This window comes from Ictidomys tridecemlineatus, chromosome 3, assembly GCF_052094955.1.
Source record: "Ictidomys tridecemlineatus isolate mIctTri1 chromosome 3, mIctTri1.hap1, whole genome shotgun sequence".
NCBI lineage: Eukaryota > Metazoa > Chordata > Mammalia > Rodentia > Sciuridae > Ictidomys > Ictidomys tridecemlineatus.
Window position 1 is genome coordinate 76,396,836 of NC_135479.1, and position 24,398 is coordinate 76,421,233.

The following is a 24,398-nucleotide window of genomic DNA, read 5'->3' on the forward strand; positions in this document are numbered from 1 at the left end:
ACATTATTGGGCTGGAGTTGTAGGTCAGTGGTAGAGCACTTGCCTAACTCATGTGAGGCATTGGGTTCTATCCTCAGCACCCCATACAAATATAAAAATAAAACAAAGATATTGTGTCCATCTACAATTAAAAATATTTTTAAAAATCATAGTATTTCATAAATAAATAGTATGTAATATTGTCACTGTTTTATTCCCACAATTTTACATTGATATGTGTCATTACCAATGGTAAAAGAAAATTATGATTTTTTTGGCCCATGATTACTAGGTTAATACAAATAACCATCAAGATTTACTTTCAGTTTTATATATCAGTCAATTATATTTTTTAAAATTTATATATGACAGCTGAATGCATTACAATTCTTATTACACATATGGAACACAATTTTTCATACCTCTGGTTGTATATATAGTATATTCACACCAATTGATGTCTTCATACCTGTACTTTGGATAATAATAATCATCACATTCCACCATAATTAATAACCCCATGCCCCCTCCTTTACCCTCCAATCCCTCTGCCCTATTTAGAATTCGTCTATTCCTCCCATGCTCCCATGCCCTATCCCACTGTGAATCAGCCTCCTTATATCAGAGAAAACATTCAGCATTTGTTTTTTTGGGGTTGGCTAACTTCACTTAGCATTATCTTTTTTTTTAAGAGAGAGAGAGAGAGAGAGAGAGAGAGAGAGAGAGAGAGAGAATTTTTAATATTTATTTTTTAGTTTTCGGCAGACACAACATCTTTGTTTGTATGAGGTGCTGAGGATTGAACCTGGGCCTCACGCATGCCAGGCGAGTACACTACCACTTGAGCCACATCCCCAGCCCTTAGCATTATCTTTTCTAACTGCATCCATTTACCTTCAAATGCCGTGATTTTATTCTCTTTTATTGCTGAGTAATATTCCATTGTGTATATATGCCACATTTTTTTATCCATTTATCTATTGATGGGCATCTAGATTGGTTCCACTGTTTAGCTATTGTGAATTGTGCTGCTATAAACATCGATGTGTCTATGTCCCTGTAGTATGCTGTTTTTAAGTTCTTTGGGTATAGACTGAGGAGAAGGATAGCTGGGTCAAGTGGTTGTTTCATACCCAATTTTTCAAGAAGTCTCCATACTGCTTTCTATATTGGCTACACCAATTTTCAGACCCACCGGCAGTATATGAGTGTACCTTTTCCCTCATATCCTCGCCAACACTTATTGTTGTTTTTATGCATAATAGCTGCCATTTTGATTGGAGTGAGAGGAAATCTTAGAGTGATTTTGATTTGCATTTCTCTAATTGCTAGTGATGATGAACATTTTTTCCATGTTTTTATTGATTAATTGTACATCATCTTCTGAGAAGTGTATCTTCAAGTCCTTGGCCTATTTATCGATTGGGTTATTGTTTTGGTGTTTAGTTTTTTGACTTCTTTAAATACCCTAGAGATTAGTGCTCTATCTGATGTGTGAGGGATAAAGATTTGTCCTCAAGATATAGGCTCTCTGTTAACCTCACAGATTGTTTCTTTTGCTGAGAAGAAACTTTTTAGTTTGAGTCTATCCCATTTATTCATTTTGGTTTTAATTCTTGCATCACAAGAGTTTTATTAAGGAAGTTGGGGCCTAATCCCACATGATGGAGTTAGAGCTTATTTTTTCTTTTATTAGATGCAGGGTTTCTGGTTTTATTCCTAAGTCCTTGATCCATTTTGAGTTGAGTTTTTTGCATGGTAAGAGAGATGGGTTTAATCTCATTTTGTTGCATATGGAGTTTCAGTTTTTTTCCCAGCACCATTTGTTGAAGAGGCTATCTTTTCTCCAATGCATGTTCTTGGCACCTTTGTCTAATATAAGATAATTGTAATTTTGTGGGTTAGTCTCTGTGTCCTCTATTCTGGTGCCAACACCATGCCGTTTTTGTTACTCTTGCTCTGTAGTTTAGTTTAAGGTCTGGTATAGTGATGCTACCTGCTTCACTCTTCCTGCTAAGGATTAGCTATTCTGGGTCTCTTACTTTTCCAGATGAATTTCGTGATTGCTTTTTCTATTTCTATGAGGAATGTCAGTGGAATTTTGATTGGAATTGCATTAAATCTGTGTAGTGCTTTTGGAAGTATGGTCATTTTAATATTATTAATTCTGCCTATCCAAGAACAAGGTGATCTTTCCATCTTCTAAGGTCTTCTTTGATTTCTCTCTTTATGGTTCTGTAATTTTCATTGTATAGGTCTTTCACCTCTTTCATTAAGCTGATTTCCAAGTATTTTATTTTATTTTTTTGAAGCTATTAAGAATGGGGTAGTTTTCCTTGTTTCCCATTCTGAGGATTTGTCACTAATATACAGAAATGCCTTTGATTTATGGGGTTGATTTTATAATCTGCTACTTTGCTGAATTCATTTATTAGTTCTAGACGTTTTCTGATGGAACATTTAGGGTCTTCCAGGTATATAATCATATCATCAGCAAATAGTGGCAATTTGAGTCCTTCTTTTTCTATGTGTATCCCTTTAATTTTTTTTGTCTGTCTAATTGCTCTGGCCAGTGTTTCAAGAACTATGTTAAATAGAGGTGGTGAAAGAGGGCATCCCTGTCTTGTTCCAGTTAGCGGGAATGCCTTCAATTTTTCTTCATTTAGAATGATGTTGGCCTGGGGCTTAGCATAGATAGCTTTTACAATGTTGAGATATGTTCCTGTTATCCCTAGTTTTTCTAGTGTTTTGAACATAATGGGGTGCTGTATTTTTGTCAAATGCTTTTTCTGTGTCTATTGAGATGATCATATGATTCTTATCTTTAAGTCTATTGATGTGATGAATTTCATTGATTTATTTCCATATGTTGAACCAACCTTGCATTTTTGCAATGAATCCCAGTTGATCATGGTACACTATCATTTTGATATGTTTTTGTATTCAATTCACCAGAATTTTATTGAGAATTTTTGCACCTATGTTCATTAGGGATATTGGTCTGAAGTTTTCTTTCTTTGATGTATCTTTGCCTGGTTTTGGAATCAGAGTGATATTGTCCTCCTAGAATGAGTTTGGAAGTGCTTCCTCTTTTTCTATTTCCTGATAAATTGAAGAGTATTCTTCTATAAAGGTCTTGTAGAACTTGGCTGTGTATCCTTCTGGTCCTGAGCTTTTTTTGGTTGGTAGACTTTTGCTGTCTCGTCACTTGAAATTGATCTGTTTAAATTGTGTATATCATCCTGATTCAATTTGGGCAAATTATATGACTCTAGAAATTTGTTAATGACTTCGATATTTTCTATTTTATTGAAGTAAAGGTTTTCAAAATAATTTCTAATTATCTTCTGTATTTCTGTAGGGTCTATTGTGATATTTCTTTTTTCATCATGTATGTTAGTGATTTGAGTTTTTTACCTTCTTCTCTTTGTTAGCATGGCTAAGGGTCTGTCAATTGTTTATTTTTTCAAAGAATCAACTTTTTGTTCTGTCAATGTTTTCAATTGTTTCTTTTGTTTCAATTTCATTGATTTCAGCTCTGGTTGTAATTATTTCCTGTCTTCTGCCACTTCTGGTGTTGATTTGTTCTTCTTTTTATAGGGCTTTGAGATGTAGTGTTAATTCATTTATTTGTTGACTTCTTCTTTTAAGGAATGAACTACATGTAGTGAACTTTCCTGGTAGAACTGCTTTCATAGTGTCCCAGAGATTTTGATATGTTGTAACTGTGTTCTCATTCACCTGTAAAAACTTTTTAATCTCTTCCTTGATGTTTTCTGTAACCCATTGTTCATTCAGTAGCATATTTTAGTCTACTGGTGTTGGATTGGATTTTATTTTTTATTTCATCATTGATTTCTAATTTCATTCCATTATGGTCTGGTAGAATGCAGTGTAGTATCTCTACTTTTTATATTTGGTAAGAGTTGCTTTGTGGTATAGTATGGTCTATTTTAGAGAAGGATCTATGTGCTGCTGATAAAAAAGTGTATTCTCTTTGAAGGTTGGAATATTCTATATATGTCAGTTAAGTCCAAGTTATTGATTGTATTATTGAGTTCTATAGTTTCTTTGTTCAACTTTTGTTCGGAAGATCTATCTAATGATGAAAGAGATGTGTTAAAGTCACCCCAAATTATTGTGTGGTGGTCTGTTTGACTCTAGAACTTGAGAAGAGTTTGTTTGATGAACATAGCTGCTCCTTTGGGGCATATATATTTATAATTGTTAAGTGTTGTTGGTGTATGGTTCTCTTGAGCAGTACATAGTGTCCTTCTTTATCTTATTTGATTGACTTTAGCTTGAAGTCTACATTATTTGATATGAGGATGGAAACCCCTGTTTGCTTTCACAGTGCATGTGAGTGGTATGATTCTTCTCAACCCTTACCTTCAGTCTGTGAATGTCTTTTTCTATGAGATGAGTCTTTTAGAGGCAGCATATTGTTGGGTCTTCTTTTTGGATCCAATCTGCTAGTGTATGTCTTTTGACTAGTGAGTTTATACCATTAACATTGAGACATCACTTGTATTTCCAGCCATTTTTGTTCATTTTTGGTATTTAATGTGACTTGGTTTCTCCTCTTATTAGATATTCCTTTAGTGCAATCCCTCTCTCTGCTGGTTTTCATCATTGTTTTTCATTTCCTCCTCTTGGAATATTTTGTTGAGGATATTCTGTAGTGCAGACTTTCTAGTTGTAAATTCTTTTAACTTTTGTTCATCATGGAAGGTTTTTATTTCATCATCAAATCTAAATCTTAGTTTTGCTGGATATAAGATTCTTGGTTGGCATCCATTTTCTTTCAGAGCTTGGTATATGTTGTTCCATGATCTTCTGGCTTTGAGTGTCTGTGTTGAAAAATCTACTGAGATAAGAATTGGTCTCCACCTAAATGTGATCTGATTTCTCTCTCTTGTGGCTTTTAAGATTCTATCCTTATTCTCTATGCTAGGCATTTTCATTATAATGTGCCTTGGTGTAGATCTGTTGTAATTTTGTACATTTGGTGTCCTGTATGCCTCTTGTATTTGGTTTTCCAATTCGTTCTTCATGCTTGGGAAATTTTCTGATATTATCTCATTGAAGAGATTGTGCATTCCTTTGGTTTGAAACTCTGTGCCTTCCTCTATCCCAGTGACTTTTAGATTTTGGTCTTTTGATGCTGTCCCATAATTCTTGGATGTTCTGTTCATGGTTACTAACTTTCTTCACTGTGTGATCAACTTTATTTTCCAGATTGTATATTCTGTCTTCATTATCTGACGTTCTTTCTTCCAAGTGATCTAGTCTGTTGGTTATGCTTTCTATTGAGTTTTTTCTATTTGATTTATTGTATCCTTCATTTCAAGGAGTTCTGACTATTTTTTTTCAGGGTCTCTATCTGTTTCTTTTCTTTTTAAAAATTTTTTAAATTTTTTATTTATTTTTCCTTTTTATTATTAGTTATTTAAAACATTACAAAGCTCTTGACATATCATATTTCATACATTTGATTTCTTTTTTTAATGATAAAAACTAAATGTTAAAATTTATTTCATCATCATGATTACAGACATTATATATAGGGCAGGGTGGGCAAACAAGGCAAATGAAGAAAGCACCTTTCCCCTCCATTTAACCAGATGCAGCATTTTGACATTTTTATGATAGCAGGTTGACTTAATTCATTAACTTGGGTTGATAACTGGCAATAACAAGTTTTTGTAGTTTGGATTCTTTTGCCATAGCAACTCCAAGTAACATAATTCCAGAACTATGCTGTGAGCTCTGAAATGGTGTTCGTTCTAACATTCTTGAAGCTTTCATGTCTTAATTGGACACCTCTTATTAAGGCAGGGAACTGTCTGTTAAAGAATGTCTTCCTCTTTCCTTACCCAGGCCACCAGCAATCTTTTTCAACTGTTATAAAAATAAACTGGATGAAACTGTTGTGCCTGGATCCCTTTTTAAAAGCATTAGCTCCCTGAGAGAAGAAAGAAGTCCTAACCAATTGTTTTCATGAACAACGACCCCAGTACAATGTAGCTAATGTCCTTTGCAGCAAAACCAAGAAGTCAGGCAACCCTGCTCATCTTGACTAGTTTATCAATAATTTATATACAAGATATATTTAAAGCTGATTTCAGACCAGGTATTGCAACCATAATCCCAAGAAACTGTTCAGTTTTAGCCCACTGAGGTTCTGGAAGATGCCAGATCAAGTGAGAAATCATCTCAAAGCAGAGTGGTGGTTCATCATCTTTTACAAGTAGAGGAAAACATCAATAGAGAAGAAATAAAATAATTTCCTCCTATATTCATTGAATCCTACAGCTATCTTCACAGCCTTAGTTGACAAAATCCAGAGTCCTCAATTTCCTGATACAGGAATCCATTTTCAAGGTGACAGTTAATATCAAGAAGAGTTTTCAGGCTTTTCTTTGCCATGGCCCATGAACTCCAGTCCTTCAATAGGAATCTCTTTCTCTTTTATTGCTTTCTGCACGCACTGCTAGTAGCGTTTGAAGAGGTCGGTGCACGGGTCCCCAGAGCCGTCTCCCTTGAGGAACTTTTTGGCAAACCAGCGATTGAAGCACTGGTCATACTCGCGCTTCATGTTGGGTGCAAGCCTCCCCGACACTGTTCATGGCTATGACATTTGATTTCTTGAAGTAATCTTTTGCTACTTGTATTTACTCTCTTATCTCATTGTTAGAGTGATCCAGTTTTGCTTGTATTTGCTCATTTAGGTCATTTTCTAATTCACCGATCATTTTAATTATGAACCTTCTGAACTCCTTCTCTGACATTTCATCAACTTTGCTGTTGATGAATAGATACTATAGTGTCTATACTATAGATACTATAGTGTATGAGATACTATAGTGTCTTTCCTAAATTCTGTAGTACCTGTGCCGATTGTCTGTACTCACCTTGATGTTGGGCTTCCAGAATCTGCTGGTGTACCTCAATGGATACTACTGACTCCTGGATCTGGGTCCTGTGTAAGTTGGAGTGGGTGGATCTGGGCCGTTGGGCTTGACCCCCAGTGGTAATCTGCTGGTTGGAAGGGGCGCTCCTGCACCAGGGGCTGGACTCTGGCGAGTATCTGCCCTGCCTGGGAAAGGACCAGGCCTGCAGTACCCCTGGGCCCCACAGAGGTCTGTGTGGGTGAATCTGCCGACTGGGCTTGACCACCCATAGTAATCTGCTAGTTGGAAGGGCTCACATTTTCTTTATCCATTTATCCGTTGATAAACACCTATGCTGGTTCCATAGTTTGACTATTGTGAATTGTGCTGATATAAACGTGGGTATCCATCACTGTAGTAATATGACTTAATTCTTCAGGGTAAATACTCTGAAGTGGTATAGCTGAGTTAAATGGTTATTCCCACCTAGTTTTTTGAGGAACCTCCATCCTGATTTCCATAGTGATTGTACTAATTAACAATCCCACTAACAGTGTAAAATTATTCTTTTTTTCTCCACATTCTCTCCAGCAGTTAGTATTATTTGCATTTCTGATGACTGCTGTTCTGACTGGTATAAAATGAAAACTCAGTGTGGTTCTGATTTGCGTTTCCTTAATTGCTAATGATGTTGAACATTTTTTCATATATTTGTTGGCCATCTCTATTTCTTCTTTTGTGAAGTGTCTGTTTAATTCACTTTCCCATTTATTAATTTGGTTATTTGATTTGTTTGTGTACAGTTTTTTTGAGCTGTTTGTATATTCTAGATATTAATCCTTTGTCAGAAGAGTAACTAGCAAAGATTTTCTCTTATTCTATGGGTTCTTTCTTCACATTCCTAATTGTATCCTTTTATGGACAAAGCACATTTCTTATTTGTGAGCTGAATCTGTGTTAGATTCTGTTCATACAGGAGTACTGTAGAGAGATGACTAGGCTGGAGGAACATGAAAGGACATAGCTCTCCCTATTTTGTCCCCAGGGGCACACTAATCTGAAAGTGGTTTGTGCTTTCAGTGTTTTGCATGGCAGTAGAAGTCTTCGTTCTGTTGAATAGCTCCTAGCAACTTTCTTCTTCATTGAACAGTCACTGGAGAGCATGTATCTGTAGTAATACACCATTTCCTCACAGATCTGTGCCTTAGCATTTTTTTTTTGGTTTACTTTTTCCTGTCTTAATTGTGATAGCTGCTTTCTGCAGTTGTGCCTCATTTATATTGCTGAGTTCTCCTTTACATTTTTATTTGTTTACTGTCTTTTACCTATTTAATGATTCTTTATATTAATTTTTTTTCTGTTTGTATGGTTGTTGTAGTTTCTGTCTGCCGACAATATCTCACTTAATATTCCAATGTCAGGGTTTACCCAGCAAATGATAGAGCCACATCTCTGTACCTTGAGTTTTAAGATCAGCAAAGTTTATCCATGCATCCAGAACTTTCATATAACTTTTTATTTCCTTTCCATTAAATATTAGCTGACAAGCAAAGATACAAGACATTTGTGGATTCCTCTAACTTGAAAGATGAGTATTGTCTTTCCCTACCATTAAAAAAAGAAAAATTATCTTTTATGAATAACTAGAAGAAACTTTAAGCTTTCCAACACAAAGTAATGATAAAGAGATGGAAATGTTAATTACCCTGATTTGATCAACACATATTGTGTGCATATACTGAAATATCGTACTGTATTCCATGAATATCTGCAACTCTTATGTGTTAATCAAAAATTTAAAAAGTTTAAGGAGAAGGAAATGTTAACTACCTGGATTTGATCATTACATACTGAATATGTGTTAATCAAATTCTCGGACAATACCTGAGAAATTTGTACAATTAAAATAATAATAAAATTATCTTGTGGGAAACAGACTGTATTAGGATGAAGAAAAATGGTCACTAAAATCTTGAAAGAAAGGAAGATATTTATGAAATAAGAACTAGATATTTTAAGAAAGGAATATTCAGACGATAGAAAAGAGCTTTTAGAAATTAAAAACTGGTTTCCATTATTGGCTGCACCAATTTGCAGTTCCACCAGCAATGTATGAGTGTGTCTTTTTCCCCACATCCTCACCAACACTTATTATTGTTTGTATGCATAATATCTGCCATTCTCACTGGAGTGAGATGGTATCTTAGAGTAGTTTTGATTTGCATTTCTCTAGTTGCTAGTGATGATGAACATTTTTTTTATATATTTGTTGATTGATTGAATATCCTCTTCTGAAAAGTGTCTGTTCATGTCCTTGGCCCATTTATTAATTGGTTATTTGTATTTTTGGTGTTTAGCTTTTTGAGTTCTTTATATACCCTAGAGTTTAGTGCTCTATCTGATGTGTGAGGGGTAAAGATTTGCCCCCAAGATGTAGGCTCTCTGTTCACCTCACAGATTTTTTCTTTTGCTGAGAAGAAACTTTTTAGTTTGAGACTATCCCATTTATTGATTTTGGTTTTAATTCCTGTGCCACAGAAGTCTTATTAAGGAAGTTGGGGCCTAATCCCACATGATTGAGATTAGGGCCTACTTTTTCTTCTTTTAGATGCAGGGTCTCTGGTTTAATTGCTAGATCCTTGATTTATTTTGAGTTGAGTTTTTTACATAGTGAGAGATAGGGGTTTAATCTCATTTTGTTGCATATGGAGTTCCAGTTTCCCCAGCACCATTTGTTGAAGAGGCTATCTTTTCTCCAATGCATGTTCTTGGCATTGTTGAGTCAGGATGACGATTGAGCCGAGTCAGGATGACGCATGGCATTTTTGCCGGAAGTAGTGGTTGAGAGGTGACGCCTGCGAGTTCTCACGGAGTTCCCGTTGAGTTCCAGTTGAGCTTTCGCAGGGATTCCCAGAGAGTTCCTATTGGTTGGGGAAGTGCCGGAGGAGGGATATTTCCGGCTGCTGGTTCCTGGACGAACGGCGTGGTGTTCGGGAGTGTGCTGGTGGAGTTCAGAAATAAAGTTTGTTCCTGCTTCAGTGGCTCATGATTTGTGCCCAGCCAGACTGCGGCATGGCACCTTTGATAATTGTAATTTTATGGGTTAGTCTTTGTGTCCTCTATGCTGTACCATTGGTCTACCAGTCTGTTTTGGTGCCAATACCATGCTGTTTTTGTTACTATTTCTCTGTAGTTTAGTTTAAGGTCTGGTATAGTGATGCCACCTGCTTCACTCTTCCTGCTAAGGATTGCTTTAGCTATTCTGGGTCTCTTATTTTTCCAAATGAATTTCATGATTGCTTTTTCTATTTCTATGAGGAATGCCATTGAGATTTGATTAGAATTGTATTAAATATGTATAGTGCTTTTGGAAGTATGGTCATTTTGATAATATTAATTTTGCCTATCCAAGAGCAAGGCCTATTCAAGAGCAAGGTAGATCTTTCCGTCTTCTAAGGTCTTCTTTGATTTCTCTCTTTAGGGTTCTGTAGTTTTCATTGTATAGATCTTTCACCTCTTTCATTAAGTTGATTCCCAAGAATTTTTTATTTTTTGGTGCTTTTATAAATGGGGTAGTTTTCCCTCATTTCCCTCTCAAAGGATTTGTCACTAATATGGAACCACCTTTTGACCCAGCTATCCCTCTCCTAGGCCTATACCCAAAGGACTTAAAAACAGCATACTACAGGGACACAGCCACATTAATGTTTATAGCAGCACAGTTCACAGTAGCTAAACTGTTGAGCCATCCTAGATGCCCTTCAGTGGATGAATGGATTAAAAAGTGGCATATATATACACAATGGAATTTTGCTCAGCTTTTAAAGAGAATAAAATCATGGCATTTGTAGGCAAATGGATGGCATTGGAGAAGATAATGCTAAGTGAAGTTAGCCAATCCCCAAAAAACAAATGCTGAATGTTTTCTCTAATATAAGGATGCCCTGGAGATATTATGCTAAGCGAAATAATCCAATGCCGAAGAACCAAAGGATGAATGTTTTCTCTTACATACTGATACTAATTCACAATAAGATGGTGGAAGGGGACGTGGTGGTAGTGGAGGAGGAGAAATAGAGGCATTTTGCACTAGACAGAGAAGAGTGAAGGGAGGTGAGGGGGCATGAGTTAGGAATGATAGTAGAATGAATATAAGATTATGATCTTATGTGCATACATAATTCTGTGACTTGTGTAACTCTGTATCATGTATAACCAGATGAACGAGAAGTCATACTCCATTTATGTATTATGTGCCAAAATGCATTTTTACTGTCATGTACAACTAGATAAATTTCAGAATATTATTATTAGAATAAATTTTAAAAAACATTTAAAAAACCAACAAATCTCAGGATCCTATGGACCACATTCTCCCTTTGGCTCATACTCCTTTACCAGATATGCAGAGATGTGATAAATGGTACAGCCCCAGGGCATGCCACAACACAGATACGTAATCCTATCTAAAGGATAACTGTTTTCTTATTCTTAGGTGTATAGAACAGTCACATTTTTTTGTATATTGTTTACAAAAGCCATCCATCCTTCAGTTAAATGTCTTTTAGGACATACATTCAATCAATAATCATTGAGACCTTATGTGTGTGTGTAGTGAATATTGAATAAAAGAAAGAAAATGACCATTTATAGTTTATAGTCTATAAATGTGCTAATTTATGTCAACCTCTGGTATGTAGGGATTGCACAGTATATTAGTTTAAAACAGTAAGCCATTCCCTAAAGTATTTGTGTATTTATTTATATGTTATTCAAATGTTCTACTGTACTGATGTTTTATATGCATGAAAATATACAAAAATATAAGTTAAAGTGGGTAAGATATAAAGAAATAAATAATGCATTTTAGTAATGAAAAAAAGAAATTAAAAACTGGTTATAGGAATGGAGAATCTCAGTATAATGGTTAGAAGATAAAATTGAAGGAATTTCCTAGAAAACAGAATGAAAGACAAAAGTTGTAGAAGATGGGAAAAGATGAAAATTGGAGGCCTGCTTAAAGAGGTATGCCATTTGAGAAACATAGAAGAGAGAAACTGAAGTATAAAAATTCACTATAAGAATGGTGGATAGGGGATTGAAGATAATTTCCCAAAGTAGAAGAACATAGGTTTCCAGGTTGAAAAGGTCCAGGAAGAACCTAGCACAAATAAATGATAATAGATGCATATCATTGTGAAATTTCAGAATATTATGAAGAAGATGATTTTCAAGCATTAAAAGACAGAAAGAAACAAAGGTATTATGTCCATCTACAACTAAAAAAATTTAAAAAAAGGCAAGAAAAAGCATTTTATATACAAAGAATCAGGCAACAAAATGTCTCTTTTCCTTGATTATTTTATATTATTTTAAAAACTTTTAATGATTTTTGTATTTTATTCAATTAACTATTTCATTTTAATTTTATTAATGGATCTGTATGTCTTTAAACAAAACATAGCATAAGACATAGCTATTTAATTTTTAATTTCTTCACATGCAGAAAGATGGATATGTCTTTTTTCCTTAGCTCTGAAAGAATTTCAAAGCAGATTTTTGTCTCACCATACCATGAATAAGAGAAATCATTCTACCATCAATAAGAGAAATCACTTAAATCAAATAAATGTATAAACTGGTTTGAAAGAAAGAGAAGATTCTTATGGTAGAAAGGATAGCCTGCATGCTGGGGAGGTGAATACGTATGTGTGTTTAAGTATTCATGTTGCTATTAGATCTCATAGAGTCATACTAATAAGTCCTAATTAATTGAACATGGATCTCTAAAGAACAAACAATGTTACAATGCCTTGAACCTTTTATAGAAAAGTTTAATGAACATTTTATCTTGATTTTAGTTTAAGAAAAGAATATTCAGATGATAGAAAAGAAATTAAAAACTGGTATTAGGAATGGAGAAACTTAGTATAAAGTTGAAGGAATTTCCTAGAAAACAGAATGAAAGACAAAGTTGTAGAAAATGAGAAACTTTTCACTTCCCTGCCAGAAGCCTTAGTGTTTTATTTAGCATAGAATGTAGGTATGTATGTATCAATTTATTTAATATTTGTTGTTTTTAGTTATACATAATAGAGTATGTATTGACATATTATACATACATACAGTACAATCCACTTCAATTAGGATTCCATTCTTGTGTTATACACAATGTGGAGTTACACTGGTCATGTATTCATTTATGAGCAAAGGAAAGTTATGTCTCATTCATTCTATTGTCTTTCCTACTCTCATCACCCCTTCCCTTCATTCCCCTTTGTCTAATCCAAAGAACGTCTGTTCTTCCTCTTTCTACCCTACCTTGTTGTGGGTTAGCATTCACATATTAGAGAGAATATTTGGCCTTTGTTTTTGTGGTATTGGTTTATTTTATTTGGCATGATAGCTTTCAGTTTCTATCCATTTGGCAGCAAATGCCATAATTTGATTTTTCTTTATTACTGAGTAATAGTCCATTGTGTATATATACCAGATTTTCTTTGGCTATTGTGAATTGAACTACTATAAACATTGATGTGGCTTCATAAATCTTTGGGTATTAACCAAGGAGTGAGATAACTGGATCAAATGATGGTTCCATTCCAAATTTTCTAAGGAAACAATGCTTTCTAGAGTGGTTGCACCAATTTGCAGTCCCAAAAGCAATGTATGAGTGAATCTTTTCCCTCACATCCTTGTTAACACTTATTGAGACTTGTATTCTTGATAATTACCATTTTGACTGGAGTGAGATGGCATCTCAGTGTCGTTTTAATTTGCATTTCTCTAATTGCTAGAGATGGTGGACATTTTTTCATATATTTTTTGACCATTTGTATCTCTTCTTCTTTGAAGTGGCTGTTCAGTTCCTTTCCCATTTATTGATTGAGTTATTTTTTTTTCTGGTGTTAAGTTTTTTGAGTTCTTTGTGTATCCTGGAGATTAATCCTCTGAGATGCAGTTGGCACAGATTTTCTGCTTTTCTGTAGGCTCTGTGTTTACATTCTTGATTGTTTCCTTTGCAGTGAAGAAGCTTTTTAGTTTAATACCATCTCATTTATTGATTCTTGATTTTACTTCTTGAGCTTTAGGAGAAGGAAGTCAGTTCCTAAGCCAATATGGTGGAGATTTTGACCTACTTTTTCTTGTGGGAGGCACAGGGTCTCTCTTCTAGTGCCTAAGTCCTTGATCCACTCTGAGTTGAGTTTTGTGCAGGGTGAGAGATGGGGGTTTGATTTCAGTTATGTTGCATTTGGATTACCAGTTTTCCCAGCATAATTTGTTGAGGAGGCTATCTTTTCTTTAATGTCTGTTTATGGTGCCTTTGTCTAGTATGAGATAACTGTATTTATGTGGGTTTGTCTCTGTGTCTTCTCTTCGATACTTTTGGTATTCATATCTGTTTTGGTACCAATACCATGGTGTTTTTGTTACTCTAGCTCTGTAGTATAATTTGAGGTCTGGTATTGTGATGCCTCCTGCTTTACTTTTCTTGCTAAGGATTCCTTTGGCTATTTTGGTCTTCTTATTTTCCAAATACATTTCATGACTGCCTTTTTTACTTTTATTTCTTTTTTTTTTTAGTATTTCGATTTTTTTCTAATTAGGTATACGTGACAGCAGAATGCATTTTATTTCACTGTACACAAATGGAACACAACTTTTAATTTCTCTGGTTGTACACGATGTAGAGTTGTTATCTACCTAGGGTAATGATGTCTGTCATATTCTGCCATCTTATGTACCCTCATGCCCCCTCCCTGACTTTACCCAATCCAAAGTTTCTCCTTTCTTCTTGCCACCTGCCCCCATTATGGATCAACATCCACTTATCAGAGAACATTTGGCCTTTGGTTTTTTGGAATTGGCTTACTTTGCTTAGCATGATATTCTCCAAAACCATCCATTTACCTGCAAATGCCATAGTTTTATTCTCTTTAATGCTGAGTAATATTCCAGTGAGTGTATATACCACAGTTTCTTTATCCATTCATCTATTGAAGGGCATTTAGATTGGTTCTGCAGTTGAGCTGCTATATATTGATGTTGCCGTATCACTATAGTTTGCTGATTCTAAGTCCTTTGGGGAGTAGGATAGCTGGGTCGAATGGTCTTTCCATTCCAAGTTTTCTAAGAAATCTCCATACTGCTTTCCAGAGTGGTTGCACCAGTTTTCAGTGCCACCAGCGATGTATGAGTGTTCCTTTTTCCCTGCATCCTTGCCAACAATTGTTGCTTGTAGTCTTGATAATTGCCATTCTGATTGGAGTTGAGATGAAATCTTAGAGTAGTTTTAATTTGCATTTCTCTAATTGCTAGAGATGTTTTTCATATATTTGTCGACCAGTTGCATATCTTCTTCCGATAATGTCTGATTGGTTCCTTACTCCATTTATTGATTGGGCTATTTGTTTTTTTGGTGTTTTTTTGTGTTCTTTATATATCCTGGAAATTAATGCTCTATCTGATGTGTGTAGTAAAGCTGTTCTTCCACTATGTGGGGTCTCTCTCTTCATGTTATTGATTATTTTCTTTGCTGAGAAGAAGCTTTTTATTTGAATCCATCCCATTTATTGATTCTTGTTTTATTTTTTGTACTTTAGAAGTCTGGTTAAGGGAATTAGGACCTAATCCAACATGATGAAAATTTGGGCCTACTTATTTTTCTATTAGGCACATGGTCTCTGGCCTGATTCCTAGGTTCTTGATCTAGTTGAGTTTTGTGCATGGTGAGAGTGAGTGATTTAATCTTGTTTTCCTGCATATGGACTTCTGGTTGAGGACCATTTCTTGAGGAGGCTATCTTTTCTCCAATGTATATTTTTGGTGCCTTTGTTTAGTATGAGATAACTGTATTTATGTGGGTTTGTCTCTGTATTTTTGGTATTCATGTCTGTTTTGGTACCAATATCATGATGTTTTTGTTACTCTAACTCTGTAATATAATTTGAGGTCTGGTATTGTGAATCACTTTTCTCACTAAGGATTGCTTTGCTATTCTGCCTTCTTATTTTTTCAAATAAGTTTCATGACTGTCTTTTCTTTTCTTCTTTTCTATGAAGAATGTCATTGGAATTTTAATAGGAATTCAATATTACTTTTGGTAATATGGTCACTTTTTTACAATTTTTTTTAGTTGTAGTTAGACACATATTTTATCTATCTATCTATCTATCTATCTATCTATCTATCTATCTATCTATCTATCTATCTATCTATCTATCTATATGTGGTGATGAGGGTTGAACCCAGTGCCTTGTACATACTAGGCGAGCACTCTACCACTGAGCCACAACCCCTGCCCTGGTAATATGGCCATTTTGACAGTTAATTTTGCCTACATAAGAACATGGGAGATCTTTCCATTTTCTAACGTCTTTTTCAATTTCTTTTTAGTTTTCTTTTGTTGTCATTGTGGAGGTCTTACCCATATTTTATTAGATTGATTTCTAAGTATTTTAATTTTCTTTGATGCTATTGTGAATGTGACAGTTTTCATGATTTCTCTTTCAGTTAATTCATCATTAGTGTATAAGAATGCAATTGATTTATGGGTGTTAATTTTATATCCTGCTACTTTGATGAGTTCTCGAAGTTTTCTGGTGGAGTTTTTTGGGTTTTCTAAATACAGAATCATGTTGTTGGCAAATATGGATTGTTTGAGCTCTTGTTTTTCTATTTGTATCTTCTTAATTTTTTTTATTTGTCTATGTGCTCTGGCTAGGGTTTCAAGGACTCTGGTGAAAGAGGACATTCCTGTCTTATTCCAGGTTTTAGAGGGAATGCTTTCAATTTTTATCCACTCAGAATGATGTTTGCCTTGGGTTTAAATTCTATAGCTTTTACAATGTTGAGGTGTGTTCCTACTATGTCTAGTTTTTCTAATATTTGGGGCACAAATGGGTGCTGTATTTTGTCAAATGCTTTTTCTGCACCTATAGTAATAATCATATGGCTTTTGTCTTCTGTTAATGTGATGAATTATGTTTATTGATTTCCATGTTCATTTATTGCATCCCTGGAATGAACTCCACTTGATCATGGTTCACTATATTTTTAATATGTTTTTGTATGAGATTTGCTGTTATTAAGAATGTTTGCATCTATATTCATCAGAGATATTGGTCTGAAGTTTTCTTTCCTTGATATGTTTTTATCCGGTTTTGGTATCAGATGATACTGGCTCTATAGAACGAGTTTGGAAGGATTCCCTCCTTTTCTGTTTCATGGAATAATTTGGGTAGGATTGGTGTTCTTCTTGAAGTTCCAGGAGAAATCAGGGAATCTGTCCAGTCCTGGGTTTTTCTTTGTTGGTAGGCTTTTAATGGAGTCTTCAATTTCATTGATTGAAATTAATCTCTTTAAAATTGTGTCCTTCTGAATCAATTTTGTTAGGTCGTATGTCTCTAGAAATTTGTCGATGTCTTTATGATTTTCTATTTTATTTGGGTATAGATTTTCAAGTTTCTGATTATCATCTGTATTTATATAGTGTCCATTAGTGATAATTGCTTTTTCATCACAAATTTTAGTGATTTTTCTCTCTATCTTCATTAGCTTGGCTAAGGTTTTATCAATTTTATTCCTCAACTTTTTGTTTCCTTGATTTTTAAAATTATTTTTCAATTTCTTTGATTTTGGCTCTGATTTTTGTTATTTCCTGTTTTCTACTGCTTTTTGTATTGATTTGTTCTTCTTTTTCCAGGGCTTTGATACATAATCTTAGTTTATTTGGTAACTTTCTATTCTTTTAAATTAATGCACTCAGTGCAATGAACTTTCCTCTTAGAAATGCCTTCATATTGTGTCAGAGATATTGATGAGTTGTGTCGATATTCCCATTTACCTCTAAGTATTTTTTTTATTTTATCCCTGATTTCTTCTGCTACCCATTGGTCATTCAGTAGCATGTTGTTTAGTCTGCTAGTATTAAAGTTGCTTCTATTTTTCATTTTATCATTGATTTCTAATTTCACTCTTTTATGATCTGCAAGGTATTTTCTCTATTTTTTTGTGTTCACTCAGAGTTGATTTATGGCCTAAGATAGTGTATATTTTAGAGAAGGATCTGTGTGGCTTCTGAGAAGAAAGTAAATTCACGGGGCTGGGATTGTGGCTCAGCAATAGAGCACTCGCCTAGCACGAGTGGGACCTGGGTACGATCCTCAGCACGACATAAAATTAAAGGCATTGTGTTGTACCCATCTACACCTAAAACATAAATATTAAAAAAGAAAGTATATTCAGTAGCTGAAAGTATATTCAGGTAAAATATTTTCTATATATGTCTGTTAAGTCTAAATTATTCATTGCATTTTTCAGTTCTGTAGCTCTTTTTTTCTTTCGTTTTTTTTTTTTTTTGGAGGATTTAGCTAATGATTAGAGAGGCATTTAAAGTCATCCATACTGGTCTATTTGATTCTTAAAATTGAGAAGGGTTTGTTTTTTATACATAGGTGCTAATATTGTTTGGTCATAAATATTTGTGATTGTTATATTTTGTGAAGTATAATGCCTTTAAGTAGTATGAAATTACTTTCTTTGTCTCTTCTAATTTGACTGTGGCTTTCAGTCCACTTTATATAGTATAATGATAGAAACTCCTGCTTGTTTACATGATCCATGTGAATGATATGTTTTTACTCATTCTTTCAACTTTATTCTGTGGATACCTTTGCCTATGAGGTAAGTCTTTTTGAGACAGCATATTGTGGGTCCTTGTTGTTTAATCCAAGCTGCCATTCTGTAACTTTTAATTGATATGTTTAGGCCATTTACATTCCATGTTGTTATTTATATGTGATTTCTGTTCCCTGTCATTTTATTTCTGGTTTTTAATTGAATTAGTTTCTCCTTTGATTGTCTGTTCTTCTAGTGCAGTCCACCCTTCTCTGATTTTCATTTTTATTTTTCACTACTTCTTTAAGTATTTTATCCAGTATGTTTTGTAGTGCATGCTTTCTGTTTGTGAATTTTTAAAACTTTTTAATTTCATCATCAAATCTGAAGCTTAATTTTTCAGGGTAGGGTATTGTTGGCTGGCATCCATTTTCTTTCAGTGTCCTATATATTGTTTTAAGACCACCTAGCTTTGAGGGTCTGGGTTGAGAAATCAGCTGAGATCTAGATTAGTTTCCCTCTAAATGTTATCTATTGCTTTTATATGGCAGCCTTTAAAATTCTATTCTTATTGTGGATGGTAGGCATTTTCAGAATAATGTGCCTTGGTGTGTGTAACTTTGTATATTTGGGGTCCTGTAAACCTCATGTTTGGCTTTCTATTTCATTCTTAAGTTTTCTGATATTATTTGATTGAAAAGAAATGGGTTTGTATCTCTGAGCCTTCATTTATCCTAAATAATCTTAAGTTTTTTTTCCCATGTTACCCCATATTTCTTTGAAGTTCCGTTCATGGTTTCTTAACATCTTTTTTCCATGGTCAACTTTATTTTTAAATTATTTATTTTGTCTTCATTGCCTGAAATTCTGTCTTTGAAATGGTCTAGTCTGTTGGTGATGCAATGAATTTCGAATTTGGTTTATTGATTCCTTCATTTCAAGGATTTCTGACTGACTGATTCTTTGTCAGGATCTCTATCTCCTTTTTGAAATGATCTTTCACTTCTTATATTTTTTCTCTGATTTCACTTCTTTTACCTCATTATCTTTTACCTCATGAATCAGTTTAACTTTATAAACTTTATGATTTCCATCTCTGAAATTCCTCCACTGTAGTATCAATGTATTCTATTGTTGAGGTATTCTGTGTTGTTTGAGATGGTTTGTTCTCTGGCTTTTTCATATTGTTTGTGTGTCAGCATGTCTTATTGGAAGGATCTGATGCTGTAGAGTTTCTATCTTATGAGTTTATAGTGTCCCTCTGTTACTAGGACCTCACAGATTGGGGGTGGGGGCCAATTATAGCAATAATCTATGCAAACAGTATACAGTAGTAAACTAGGTCCTTAGTTTCTATTTTTATATCTAGTGTTAATTGGCAGAATACATAGAAATAGTAAGATCATCAATTTCCATCAATAAAAACAGTATACAATCATGCATTATATCTGGCTTAAAATAAAACAGTGGGTGATGTCTATGATTCCCCCTGTATTATTGCTGTGATGTTGGAAGTGGGGGGGTAGATGTTATTTACCTCAGTTAGTATTAAGAGGTATTAAGGATACAGTTGAGTATGAGGAAAGAAGAAATTGAAGGGTAGAAAAGTGTTTGCAATTTCAAAGGGAAAATAGGGCAGATGCATGGTAACTTAGGATATGTTGTTAATGTGAAAGGGGGAAGAAAAATAGAAGAATGTAAAGGAGAAGGGAGAGAAAGAAATTTGGGTGCAATGTAAAAAGGAGAGAGACAAGGGAGATGGAGTATTGGCAAAGATGATACAAAACAAAATCAAAATATAGTATTTAGAAACCCTAATCCTCAAAGTATAGGGCATGGGAACATAACATCTTTAAGGAAAAAAAGGCTAGAAAGAGGAGAGAGAAACCTATATGTATATGTGTAGGAGTTCTTGATTCAATTAGAACAAATTCAAATAAAACAAAAACCCAATACAGAAAACCATAAACAAGAAGCAAAACAGAACAGTAACAACAACAACCAGAAATGTTGATGAAATGTTAATAAATTAAGGTGTCGTTTTCATTATGGTAAACAAAATACTCGGTTAGCTTATATGTTCTCTGTGCCTGCCTAATTTTCCTTTTGTTTATTCTTCAGCTATGTACTAAGCATAGGAGTAGTGCGTTTTTTGTCGTTTTTATTGTAGGGGCCTAGAAGGGCCTGGTGGATGCTGGACTTTTGCCAGACCTAGTGGTTCCCAGGAACTGGGACTGGTGGATGCCAGACTGGGGTGAAGTCTGGGACCAGGCTGGTGCTGGGACCCAGCAAGTGTCAACTGGTTGGGCCCTAGGAGCCTGGTGGGTGCTGGACTGGCTTGCTGGCCAAGCCAAGAGCCAAATGCCCCCACACCTGTCCTTCCAACCTCCTGAGCTGGACCTGTCTGCCCCTGCGAGTCATAGGACTCACAGGCAGGGGAGAGCCAGGCTCTCTTCAGCCTCTCTAACCTGTGTTTTTCCAGGAAAAATGCTCCCAGTTTCTGACTTTCCATGCGTTTACTAGGCCCAGCCAAGTTCTTGCTAGGCTCAGACAGGAAAATGCAGACCTAGCTGCAAACTAGTAGATCCAAATCTTTAGTTTCCATTGTCTCTACCATGATGCAGTCCTTTTTTCCTTCACTTTTAATGATGGAAACTAAGAGACAGTGGAGCTGTGGGTTCCAAATGATTAAGGGAGATTTTTTTTTAAACATGGGTTAAAAAAACCAGCTAAATTATGAACTGAATGAGAGTGTACCAAAGATACTTCCTGATATAACATGATCTCAGTTTCCCACCTAATAAGTTTTTTCAAGAAGCTACTAGGGGGAAATGTTCTTCTAAAACAAAGAAATAAATTAAGGAAGAGGAAGAGTTGGGATACAGGAATTAGGAAAACAGAGCATTGAAGATACTCCTGAAGGTAATCTGTAATCCCCAGGATGAATTTTAAGGGCAATGATCATGATAACAAGTGAGTACCAAAAGTTGAGTGTATTCAGAACAAATCAGAGCTATGACTTGAGACAGAAAAACACCATGAAAGCTGTCACCACCACTATGTTTCTTGATTTCATTGTGTCACTTTTTAAATCTGAGGATAGAATTGTCCAAATGAGTTTAACTCAGATTTTTATCTATATTTGACTTGTTTTGTCAAGGTTCCTGCACTCTTCTTGTTCTGCTGCCTGTATCAGCTGACATGACTCATTTTTAACAGTGTAAGCCTTTGTGTAGAGTGCAAGTAGTAGTATGAAGAGTCTGTATGAAGAAGAAGTGGCAGTCTTAGGAAAACACTGTATCAGGAGAGGAAATAGGTAAGTAGTAGCATGAGGCACTCCTTGGAGATGAAGTAGGGAAGAATACAGCAGTGCTAGGATCTCTAGAATTAGCTGTTGTAATTTGAATTTTTGTAAAAATGTATTTTTAAGATCATCTTATTCATATAAGGTTCTATTTATCCATTTTTGATTTATATCAATTTTTGAAGTCTGTGTGGAGAGATTTCAATACCTGTCATTATTCTGGGACCATATTGAAATTACTGATTCTTTTTTAATATTTATTTTTTAGTTTTAGATGGACAAAATATCTTTATTTTATTTTTATATGGTACTGAGAATCAAACCCAGTACCTCACACATGCTAGGCGAGTGTGCTACCGCTTGAGCCACATCCCCAGCCCGAAATTACTGATTCTTTTACTATTAACTTATGTATTCTTATTTTTAGAGTATGTGTGTTGTATGTTATCCTTTTCTGTTATGGTTGTCATAACAGAATATTATAGAATATATGGTTTACAAACAACAGAAATTTATTTCCTAGAGGTCTAAGGGCTGAGAAGTCTCAAGATCAAGGTATCTGGCAAAGGATCCCTCATGGGATCAGGCTCTACCCTCTACTCTCATGTCCTGATCCCCTCTCAAAGGTTCACCTTCTTCTGTTGAGGATTAAGTTTCAACATGTAAGTGTGTGTGTGTGTGTGTGTTTGGGGAGGGATCAAAAATATTTACTCTGTACTAAATAGCTTATAATGAGGAATTTATTTTTATTTAGCCTGACAATCTGAGTTATTTTAAAAAATCAAGTTAATAGTTGCTGTAATTATGTTTAGGTTTGCCCTCTTGGTCATTATTGTCTCCTCATGCCTTATTTGTTTCTAGATTTATCAATTTTTGCCTTCTTTGAATTACCCCACCATTTTTATTTTTCTATTTATTCTCCTCTATTAGTTTCTTGGCTTTTACAGTGTTTTACTTTTTTTCCTTTAGAGGTTAAAATAAGCTTACTGGACTTTAATATTAGAACTACTTTAAATTATTCTTTTATTACTCCCTGCAGAGCATGAACTTTATAATGATTTAATGGCATTTAACCTTCTTGCCTTTTGTGCTATTTTTGTCATACATTTTTTACTTATGTCTATATTTATTTTTTCCCCATGTTTTCAATACTTTCCAGTGCTCTTCCTTTAGTTCCACTTTTACATGGCTCCATCTGGGATCATGTTTTTCCCATCTCAGATACTTTGAAAAATGTGTGTGTGTGTGTGTGTGTGTGTGTGTGTGTGTGTGTATGTGTGTGTGTGTGTATTATTTCAGGTTTAATTCATATTCTTTCAGCTTTCATTTTTATGAATCTTTTTAAAATTTGTCATTAATTTTGAAAGATATTCTTCTTGAAAGAGAATTCTAGGTTGATGGATATTTTAACATTTAATGATTTCAATTAATATTTGACTCCCATAATTTCTGTTATGCAACTGTGAGGGTTACTGTTTTCTCCTAAAGGTAATGTGGTTCAGCTCTTTAGCCTCTCAGGTGTTGTTCTTTCTGGATTTCTTTTTTTTGGCATATTTATTTTTTAGTTTTCAGTGGACACAATATCTTTATTTTATTTTATTTTTATGTGGTGCTGAGGATCGAACCCAGTGCCCTGCGCATGCCAGGCAAGTGTACTACCGCTTCAGCCACATCCCCAGCCCCCTTTCTGGGTTTCTTGAAGCCATGTCTTGCACGCATGGACAATCTCAAGAGTGGAGATTATATACTAAATTTTGGATCTACTGTAATTTACTTCTTTCTGGAATTTTGTCCTGAAGGATCATTCATTGACTTTGGTGGCCACCATTGTCAACCTGTATTCTTCATCAGTAGACTTGTCATTTTCTAATGGGATGCCCTCAGGGAAAAACCTCAGGTAAAACGAGAAGCTCATCTTGTTGTGGTTCCATTTTCTTAAGGGTTATAGTGCCTCAAGTTCTGTTTGTGATAGTTGCACTTCAGTGCTTTCATAATTGTTTCGTGTATTTTGAAAAGCTTTTATATTTATCCATGCAAAATGTTTTGTAGTGTTAGAACAAAATATTCATAAATATTATACATATATTTAATTTTTTAAGAGTTTTAAAAATACCTTGATTAGTGGCTGTTTTAATGAAATTTGTTTATGGCTCTCTAAAATGAATGATTTCAAGGAAACAATAGCTCATTTGAAGGTAAAAATTCCCAGTTTTAAAATGTGTATTTATTTAATTTGTTCTAATTAGTTATACATGATAGTAGAATGCATTTCGACACATCATACTTAAATGGAGTATAATTCTCTTTCTTCTGGTTGTATATGATGTAGGATCACATCAGTCATGTTAGTCATATATGCACAGAGGGTATTAATGTCTCTTAGTGTTCATTCTACTATCCTTCCTATCCCCATATCTCCTTCCCTTTCCTTCACTCTCCTTTGTCTAATTCAGAGTACTTCTATTATTCCCTAAGCCCCCCTCCAACATTGTGAATCAGCATTTGCATAGCAGAGAAAACATTTGGACTTTGATTTTTTGGGATTGGCTTATTTTGCTTAGCATGACATTCTTGTGCTTCACCCATTTACTGGCGAATACCAT

General features: G+C 34.7%; 1 protein-coding gene and 1 pseudogene across 14 annotated transcripts in view; one reads left to right on the plus strand and one right to left on the minus strand.

Moving 5' to 3' along the window:
* Nucleotides 1-24,398, plus strand: part of Dock3 (dedicator of cytokinesis 3) — a 586,580-nt gene that overhangs the window by 91,967 nt on the left and 470,215 nt on the right. The window lies entirely within an intron of this gene.
* Nucleotides 5,475-6,608, minus strand: LOC110598328 (TP53-regulated inhibitor of apoptosis 1 pseudogene; annotated as a pseudogene).